The sequence below is a fragment of the Ips typographus genome, linkage group LG11, assembly GCF_016097725.1.
Source record: "Ips typographus isolate SLU linkage group LG11, UJ_Ityp_2.0, whole genome shotgun sequence".
In the NCBI taxonomy this organism is placed as follows: Eukaryota; Metazoa; Arthropoda; class Insecta; order Coleoptera; family Curculionidae; genus Ips; species Ips typographus.
The window spans coordinates 2,878,055-2,887,888 of record NC_138432.1 but is presented as its reverse complement, the minus strand read 5'-3'; positions in this window follow the sequence as shown (position 1 = coordinate 2,887,888).

Below are 9,834 nucleotides of genomic sequence, written 5' to 3'. Positions count from 1 at the left end.
ACCAACTCGTTCTGTAACGAATAATACTTCGTCTTCGACAATGGTGGAATCTCTAGGAGAGACAAGAATTCATACGTTTGGTCATATCCAATTCCAACAGAAACGCTTGCATTTAAAGCTGCTCCATTCACGTTAAATATTTTCTTCGCAGGGTCATCACTGTGAACCTGGTGATCGGTTTTACAAACTCGACAACTTAGGAGAAACTTTGAGATTAAGCCTTGTCTCATTTCTCTTTTTATGTAAATATGTTGCGCTTTACACGAAAATAATCCATGATGAAGAAAATTTAAAATGGACTGTAGAAAATAGGAAATGTCAACAATTCGTCGTCCCGATAGTGACGAAAACTTGTTTTCTTCTGCATTTTGCTCCCTATTAGAACTAGAATAAATTTTATGTTTTACTTCTTTTTTAAAATGGTTTTAAAATTACCTATGTTCCTCGATCAACTCGCAGTATTTTTGGTATTCCCTTGGTTTTAAATATGACCTATAGATATTGATTTTGTACAATAGTATATTCTATATTAAGAGCGGAAAGGACATATTTGCCGCTTGCACATGAAAATTGCAGCTTGAGGCGAAGCCGAACGCTGCAATCATGTAAAAGCGGCAAAAGTACTTTCGGCTCGAAATATAGACGATATTTTTTCGACGACTGCTGTGGAGTGGAGTAGAAAGACAACTCACATCATTTTCGTCGCTTGAACTCATTGTCACCGATAAATCACTTTGACGGAATGGCTTTTGTAATGTTCTCTTTCTTCACTTCTATTAATTAGGAAAATAAAACACTTTGTTATAATATAACACCACTTCACTCTGCTTGGTCTGCTTTACTTTCCGAAACCACATTCAATAATCCTCTGTTTATTTTGTGATTCATCATCATAATACATTCCTTGGGTACCAGTCAGTACGATCAATACATTACATCTCTTCCTTTTTCCAGTATCCAGAGGTTATAACTATTATGAAAAATTTAATATATATAACCAATCCAAACCGCAACTTATACTTGATAGATATATGACAACTTAAAATACTATGTTACATATATCACAACAATTACTTACCTACAATATGAAACTAATACCAAATATAACCGTTAACAATAATTTAACAATATAAAAACACAAACATAAGTATACCTAATCATATTCAATTTAGTTTTTATTTTTCAATTATTCTTCTCTGATCTATCGTCAGAAATTTTTCATTCTCCTTCGATTTTCTTTAAATGAATTACATTTCGGCGAAACTCTTGTCCTGAGTTTTCGTCTCTTATCATTACATCACCTTTCATTTTGTTTGTAACTAAGTATGGAGTAGAGTCAAAGTCTGGAGTTGTTTTATTTGATTTAACCATAATTTTCTGATATACCTTATCTCCAATTTGTAAATCACTTTCTGTGGCTTTCCTTTTCCTATCTCCCAGTTCTCTCCCTTTTTCTTTTTGAACCCGGTCTCTGTCAATCACTTCCTCATCTAGTTCAGTTAAAGTTGCATTTCCAGTGTCAATAGAACTAGGTATTTTGTCACGAAATTGACGTTTAAAAAACAATTCATGCGGGGTTTTTCCTGTAGTGGTATGCGGTGTACTATTGTACATCAAGTATTTAAAAATTTCCTCTTGCCAATCAGTTTTTACAGCATTACTAATTTTAAGTCTTTTTAGTATGTCCCTATTTTGACGTTCTACCTCACCGTTCATTTGGGGCCAATAGGGTATAGTATAAAATATTTTTATTGCATTTTCTTCACAAAATGACTTAATTTCTTGGCTACAGAATTGTTTACCATTGTCACATGTGATGGACATGGGCAAACCAAGCCTTGAAAAAATTTCTTTTAGCACATTTACCGTGTTTATTTCAGTTATGGATCGCATAATTTTAATTTCTTTGTAACGGCTAAAATAATCGACTATAACAAAAAGGTAAACACCATTAGGTAACGGCCCCATGAAGTCAACTGCGACATCTATCCATGGACCGTTAGGCATTGACCTTCTTTTCATTGGGTTTGGAGGTCCTGGAGTAGATACTAATGTACAACCTTTACAAGATTTGACAATCTTTTCTGCATGTTCATCTATTTTGGGCCACCATACTTTTGTACGCAGCCTACCTTTCATAGCGACAATTCCCGGATGACCTTCGTGAGGAGCCTCCAGAATTCGTTGTCTCAGTTTATGTGGAATCACAATTCTGGTACCGCGCAGTAAAATATCATCACACACGCAAAACTCTTCTTGAAAAGTTCGACAATGTTTGACGGGTTCAACCCATATTTTTTGTTTGATTCCAGTTATTATTTTTCCTACCTCGTCATCATTCTCAGAGTTTTCTCGGATTTCATTTAAAGTCACGGCGATCGGCTTTGAATATTCAACTACATGGTATACGAAATTGTGATTATCGAATGGAATTGGATCTGTCTGACACAGTCGAGACAACGGATCTGCAATATTACTTTTTCCAGGACGAAAGACTATCTTGAAATTAAAAGATTGAAGGCGCATAACCCACCGCTCAATGCGGGCAGAAGGTCTTGATTTTGGACCAAAAATTACTTCCAGTGGTTTGTGGTCAGTGATCAGCTCAAACTCTTCTTTGCCGTATAAATAAATTTTAAAATGTTCGACGGCCCACACTATTGCAAGAGCTTCTTTCTCGGTCTGACAATAACGTTTTTCCGGGTCAGTAAGACTTTTGTTACCGAAAATAGGTATTTTTGGACGCTGGAGAGATTATTTATCTCTTATTTACAAAAAAGGGCTTTTTAAAACACACTACACTCATATATAAATAAAAATTTGCTTACAAACCTTGATTAAAAGCTAAATTAAACGATTCACTTCGTACTACAGGGTCCAATATAGTCCCAGCGGACGTAATTGGACACAAAAATGTCATTTATGAACGCTAGATCAACACCAAAGTCGATCTTTGCCGGTTTTAAAACGTTAAAAGCAATTGGAGAAAGATTGTCCACAAACGCGAGTAATTTATTCAGTTAGTGCGCTACAAAGCAGGCTAGTAGATTTTTTCCTTTGTTAGCGTCGTCGTCAATACATATGTTGCAAAAAAAAAACAAAAACAACACAATAAATTCAACAAACTTTCTTTTCTCAATTAATTTGTGGTTCTGAAAAGAACCGATTATTTTTTAGTTCTAAAAAGAACTGGTTTTTGAATATACTTAAAAGCAGTAAATAAATACTAGCTTTCAAGTATATTCACTGCCTCCTCCAGCTTTTTCTCGCAACTTAAAATTGCTTTTTGGATAAGAGCAGAGTTGTCACTCAGCTGTTGTCTAAACAACGTCCTCGTGTCAATCTCCTCCTGCCTAGATTGAACGGCTAACGTGATCGCCGACGATGCAGCCGATAACCGTTCAATATCGGTCAACATGGCCTTGCGAAAATTTGCTGGCACACTAGGCGCCCACGAATTTTCAGCACTTCCAATATTACGAGAACTCATGACTGCGGACTGAATAAAACACCCTTAAAGGACCCGTTTTATACTGTCGCGCCAACCAATCCCGTCGCTCCGTTCAACAAAACCGAGTAGGCGGGGCTTGTTAATGGACTCGCTCGTCTGTTAAAAGTCAAATTTCTTACTGTCAACAAATTGCAGTACAATAAACACATATAATGGTAATTAGTTAATGGTATAAAGTTAATTTGCATTTTTCAAAACGGAATTGCAAAAACAGCACGAAAAAACACTACATTATGTAGACAGTATTACGTTTTATCAATTAATTTGTGGTTTGATTTTTTGAATTCGATGCAAAGTCGCCGAGTGGAATTTTTACTTTGTTGGCGTCGTCGTCTTTCTTTACGTAGGTAAACAAAAAAAAAACAACACACAATAAATTGAACGAACTTTCTTTTTTCAACTAATTTGTGGTTCTGAAAAGAACCAATTTTTTTGCATAAGAAAATGCGTTTTTTAAAAAGACATTTTCTTACCCAGGCAAACAACTTCATCAGCCTGCTTTCGCACGGCTTTCAAAGTTGCTGCCATTTCGGTACGCAGTGAAAAGTCAAAGTCTATTTCCTCGCACTCTATTATAGTTTGTCTGATGGCGGCAAAGTCCTCACGAATTAAAGTTGCCATCTGTGTAGCCGGAATAACAGCCGCGTCAGTCGTTTCTTCGGCCCGGACATTCACCGATGAATCGACAATATCGCCTTCGTCGTCGGATGATATTTCATTAATACCGTGAAGCAAATCTTCATCGATCTCCAAAGGAAGTGCTTCACTATATGATTCGGAACCACGAGACGACGTAGGCGATGACACTGACTGTTTCGAGCCGCTATCCGAAGATGACGAATGAATAATCATTCGCCGTTTCTTCTTCGGCGGCACATACCCGCTAGTTGACGGTAACTCGTCATCGTTGGAAATTACTCGGCGCGACATAACGATACACAGTACTCGAAAACGGTTGGACACTGACTGAAGGCGAATTGGCGATGCGTGACGCGGCGTCGACGACTGTGGTGACGTAGCCAAAGGGCGTGGCACCTCCTCTTGATGAGAGGACATGTCGTCTTCCTCAGGGTATCTCAACTCCTGAATGCGGTTTTGGGTATAATAGCTAGGGGTGTCCTCTGTAAGGTTTTTCGTGGGGTTTTGTCGCGTATTATACGGGTGCGTGTTACGCCGAGGGACGCTCATCGTGCTTCGTTACTCTGATGTAACGGGCGAGTCCGACGGTCACTCCGCCAAAAGTCACGGGTCACTGCTACAAACACCTCGGACCGTGCACGCTAACACGCGCCAATCGGAAAATTAATCCGTTCTAACCTTCTGGGTTTGTGATGGGTAACTTACCCAGTGAAAAGCGTTTAAGTGTTTTAAACTAAATTTACTGAAACGGGATGCCAGCTAGTCACTCCAGGACTAACAAAAGGACGCTTTTCCAAGGATAGAATGGAAAAATTTGGGAAAGGGATGCTTTCTCAAGCTGCTAGGAGTTTTCTAGGCTCCTGCTAAAAAATACATAACAGTCTTTAAGCCTCCTTGGGCGACTGAATATTAGAATAATTAAATTTTATTAATTACTTAATTAATTAAATTGACCGATTATGAAAGATCAATCAAACTTTAATGACACCAATAAAACTCTCTTAAGGAGGTAAAAACTCGTGTGGACCGCAGTTTCACAGAGCTTTGCTGCCGCCTGAGTTGTTGGTTTGACTCTGACTACTCAGAGGTCTGTCGTTTTGACAGTGAACTATTTGAGAAGCAAAGCGACTTAGTTCAATTCATCATGGGTCTAAATCACACCCACAAGTTCAGGCTGGACGATAACTCTGTGAAAGCTACGTCCATATCAAACTTGCCTGAGGGGCTTATGAATTTAATTGCTGCTAATGAATGAATCGAACTTTAAGTTTAAGTTGCAGTGCTTTAACAAGAAATAGTTAAAAGAGACAAAAGATAAATTGATAAGGCAATATTAATGCAATCAAGATCAATAAATTAATTTTTAATCAAAATTAATGAAAATTATCTAGTCTGTGCTGATCTCTTAATTAATATGGATAAATTAGGAGAGTAATTAGCTGGTAATTGAAGTTAATTAAAATCCAGCAAGAACAAAAGTGAATTTACCGCGGAGCGTGTAACAGTGACAAGTTAGGTACTCGAATGGCCAAATGTGGCAAAATAATCAGGGTTAATTAAAACGCGCTAATTTCGGTACACTAATTACGTCACGGTTCACTCAGGGTTGAATTAAAGCTAAACACAAGCTGAAAAGGGCAAATCACTTATACGACATTGGTTTCTCCAAATGTAGTGGCAATAGGCTGATACAATCCAAAAAACACTATTTTTCACACCCAACACTTTTTCGGAATGGCTTTCTTCACTTCCCGGTACACTCGCGATTTTCGGAAAAAACACTATGAACACTATCGCGGCTTCTATCACAATGCCTAATGACTTTCCAGAGACATCAAAATGACACAAGTAGTTGAAAAAAGAAAATTTCGAAAAACTCGGCAAAATCGACTAAGTCGCTTAAGTTGTCACTGGTGAAAATAATTTAGGCTATGTGTTGAAACGTCACGAACAGTCGAGCTATGCTCCGACTGGCACTGAGAAATCACTCGAAGACACTTGAAAAATAACTTAATTTTAGGTAAAAATACCCCTATTTATATCCTAATTTGACCCTTTTTTGTGCCACCGAAATTCCAGAATTAGCCCCGCCCACTTGTGGATATACTCCAAAGTTTCTGGATAAAGGGTTTTCTTCATTGTAAAGTCTAGAAAAGAGTTACAAAGTTGATTTTTGGTGCAATCGATGTACATCGGTAATCCGCATCGAATGCACCAATGGCGGACTGCTAACTCGAAAAATTTTCCCGTCAAAATTCAGTTTGAAATTTTGCGGCCCGATAACTTTCTATTTTCCACACCGTTTGACTTAGAACGCTGAAAATTGGTACTCAACGATCTAAGACCAATGGTGGCAAAATGAAGAAAATCGGTCAACGCGTTTTCCGGAAAATGACCACATTCCACCGTTTCGGCCATCCCCTTTCGAGGCCTGTAAATCCTGAAGGGTTGAGATAATTGAATGCCGTTAACGGGGTTATTATGTAATTTGGCAAGACGAATCGATTGAACCCACTTTCAACCGCCTAGGGTGGTTCCTTAAGGGTGAAAAACGATAAAGGGTAGTTTTTAGGGGTGAAAACCTTGACATGGCTAAAAACTACCTTTACCAATCGAAAGTATTTGATATCCTTTAGATATTGACATTTTTTCCCTAACATCCCTTAAGGGGTTAAAAAGTTAGAGGGAAAAAGAAACGGACACCGGATTTGGATTTTTGACTTTTGACCCCCTTAGAATGGGGTTCAAAAAGCTTTCAGCATGTCTCTTTCACTATAGACAGTTGCTTTAGGGTGTTTTTTACATGCCCTAAAAAAATGAAAGAGTTTAACGCCATAGGGGCTGAAAAATGGGGTGCTGAAGGCACGCGTGTTTTGCAAAATGCACAATTTTACGAACATTTCCCGATTTCCCGGCCGAATGGAATTTGTCGGAATTTTTTCGACACCAAGATGTTATAGTACTCAATGAAATGCACAACTTTTATTTCACCCATTTTCCCGAGGGATAAATAATAACCGTTGTGGCAAGCACGCAAGTTGGAAAATTAGGGGTGGTTTCTGCAGCCTGTTTCGTTTTTACTCGTAGCAGGGTGAAGAAGTAGAAGAATGTCTAAGTGTTGTATATCTACGGAAAGAGGAAACTTTAATTTTCCGTAGTGGCGATCTCTAAAAAGAAAATTGGATTTTTCCCGAGCTTAAGCATTCTTCTACGCAGTTACCACAAATTGGCTGATCCAGGAAAACTGGATAAAGCTTGAAAAGTGGGATCTTGGGAAAATGAATCATTTTCGATCCTCTATCGATTGAGACTATCAGGAAAGTCGTACGCGAAAATTCATTCTTTGTTTACCTCCGTTTGATAAACGTTTAGAGTTGTTGTCAACAAAGCACAAAAAATGAATTTTTCCCCTTTCGTTTTTCCGCAATGTAAATGTGATATTCCGAAGGATTATGACACGCTGATCACGAATCTGATATTTTTATGATGATCAAGCATCATCTAAGGGGTGAAAAACCCTCCTGAAGAGTGAAAAACGGTTTTTCCTTATTACGTCATTTCCCGTGGTCCGATCGTTACGAAAACTAGTGTAAACGATCCGCCGGAAAATTTTACATGGGGTAGAAGTGATTTTGATCACTTGGATCCATTCGTCTCGCCGTAAAATCAAAATTATCGATGTTTTTGAAAAAGGGGCGGAACCCATTCCGAACCTATAAATACGGGCACGGAAATTTTGCGATTTCAGTACATCGTGAACTTTGCACGCGAAAACATCGCAAAATTTTCGGACATTTTTCTTTCGGAAAAACTCACGGAAATCGATCGTTTTATGATCGAACATCGATAAAACGGTTAATTAATGCAAGAATGAGCGGTTTGAGCTCAAAATTGGCGAACCAGTTTGGAATTTTTCAAACATCGGGAAACGGTGGTTTTTGCCAAATCCGTTTTCACGACATGCGCCGAGATTTGTTGAGCGGTCGTGCGGAGTACTGAACGGAGCATACGGTTTGGGTAAATGTGGGAAAAACACATTTTGGCAGCGTTCAAAATAGGTATTTTTGAACGCTGGAGAGATTAGATATCTCTTATTTACAAAAAAGGGCTTTTTAAAACACACTACACTCATATATAAATAAAAATTTGCTTACAAACCTTGATTAAAAGCTAAATTAAACGATTCACTTCGTACTACAGGGTCCAATATAGTCCCAGAGGACGTAATTGGACACAAAAATGTCATTTATGAACGCTAGATCAACACCGAAGTCGATCTTTGCCGGTTTTAAACGTTAAAAAACAATTGGAGAAAGATTGTCCACAAACGAGAGTAATTTATTCGGTTAGTGCGCTACAAAGCGGGCGAGTGGATTTTTTTCTTTGTTATCGTACCGTCGTCAATACATATGTTGCAAAAAAAACAAAAACAACACACAACAAATTGAACGAACTTTCTTTTTTCAATTAATTTGTGGTTCTGAAAAGAACCGATTTTTTTGAATAAGAAAATGCCTTTTTTAAAAGGACAAAATCCCTTTTTTAAAAGGGCAAAATGCCTCTTTTAAAAAGACATTTTCTTACCCAGGCAAACAGCTTCATCATCCTGCTCTTGCAGTGTTTCTAAAGTTGCTGGCGCTTGAGTATGCATCGAATCTCGTTTGGATTCAGCACTCCACATGTCAAAGTCCAATATTTCGCCCTCCAAAGCAAGTTTACGGACGCGGCCAAGCTCCTCCACTATGGCAGTTGCCACGTGAATTCGTGGATCCTCTTTAGCCGGGGAAAAATCTCTTTGATTTTCTAAGTCACTTTGTGAAGATGACAAATCATCGGCCATGACAAAAACTCGCCGTTTTCTACGCCGCGGCTGATCCCGGCTAGTTGATGGCAACTCGTCATCAACCCGCCGTTTTCTACGCCGAGGCTGATCCTGGCTAGCTGATGGCACCTCGTCATCAACCCGCTGTTTTCTACGCCGAGGCTGATCCTGGCTAGCTGATGGCACCTCGTCATCAACCCGCTGTTTTCTACGTCGCGGCTGATCCTGGCTAGTTGATGGCAACTCGTCATCAACCCGCTGTTTTCTACGCCGAGGCTGATCCTGGCTAGTTGATGGCACCTCGTCCTAAAAACTAACCTAAAACTTGTAAACAGAACGCCACACCAGTTAGACACTGACTGAAGCTGAAATTACGATGCGTGACGCGGCGTCGACGACTGTGGTGACGTAGCCAAAGGGCGTGGCACCTCCTCTTGATGAGAGGACATGTCGTCTTCCTCAGGGTATCTCAACTCCTGAATGCGGTTTTGGGTATAATAGCTAGGGGTGTCCTCTGTAAGGTTTTTCATGGGGTTTTGTCGCGTATTATACGGGTGCGTGTTACGCCGAGGGACGCTCATCGTGCTTCGTTAACTTGATGTAACGGGCGAGTCCGACGGTCACTCCGCCAAAAGTCACGAGTCACTGCTACAAACACCTCGGACCGTGCACGCTAACACGCGCCAATCGGAAAATTAATCCGTTCTACTCTTCTGGGTTGGTGATGGGTAACTCACCCAGTGAAAAGCGTTTAAATATTTTAAACTAAATTTATTGAAACGGGATGCCAGCTAGTCACTCCAGGACTAACAAAAGGACGCTCTTCCAAGGATAGAATGGAAAAATTTGGGAAAGGGATGCT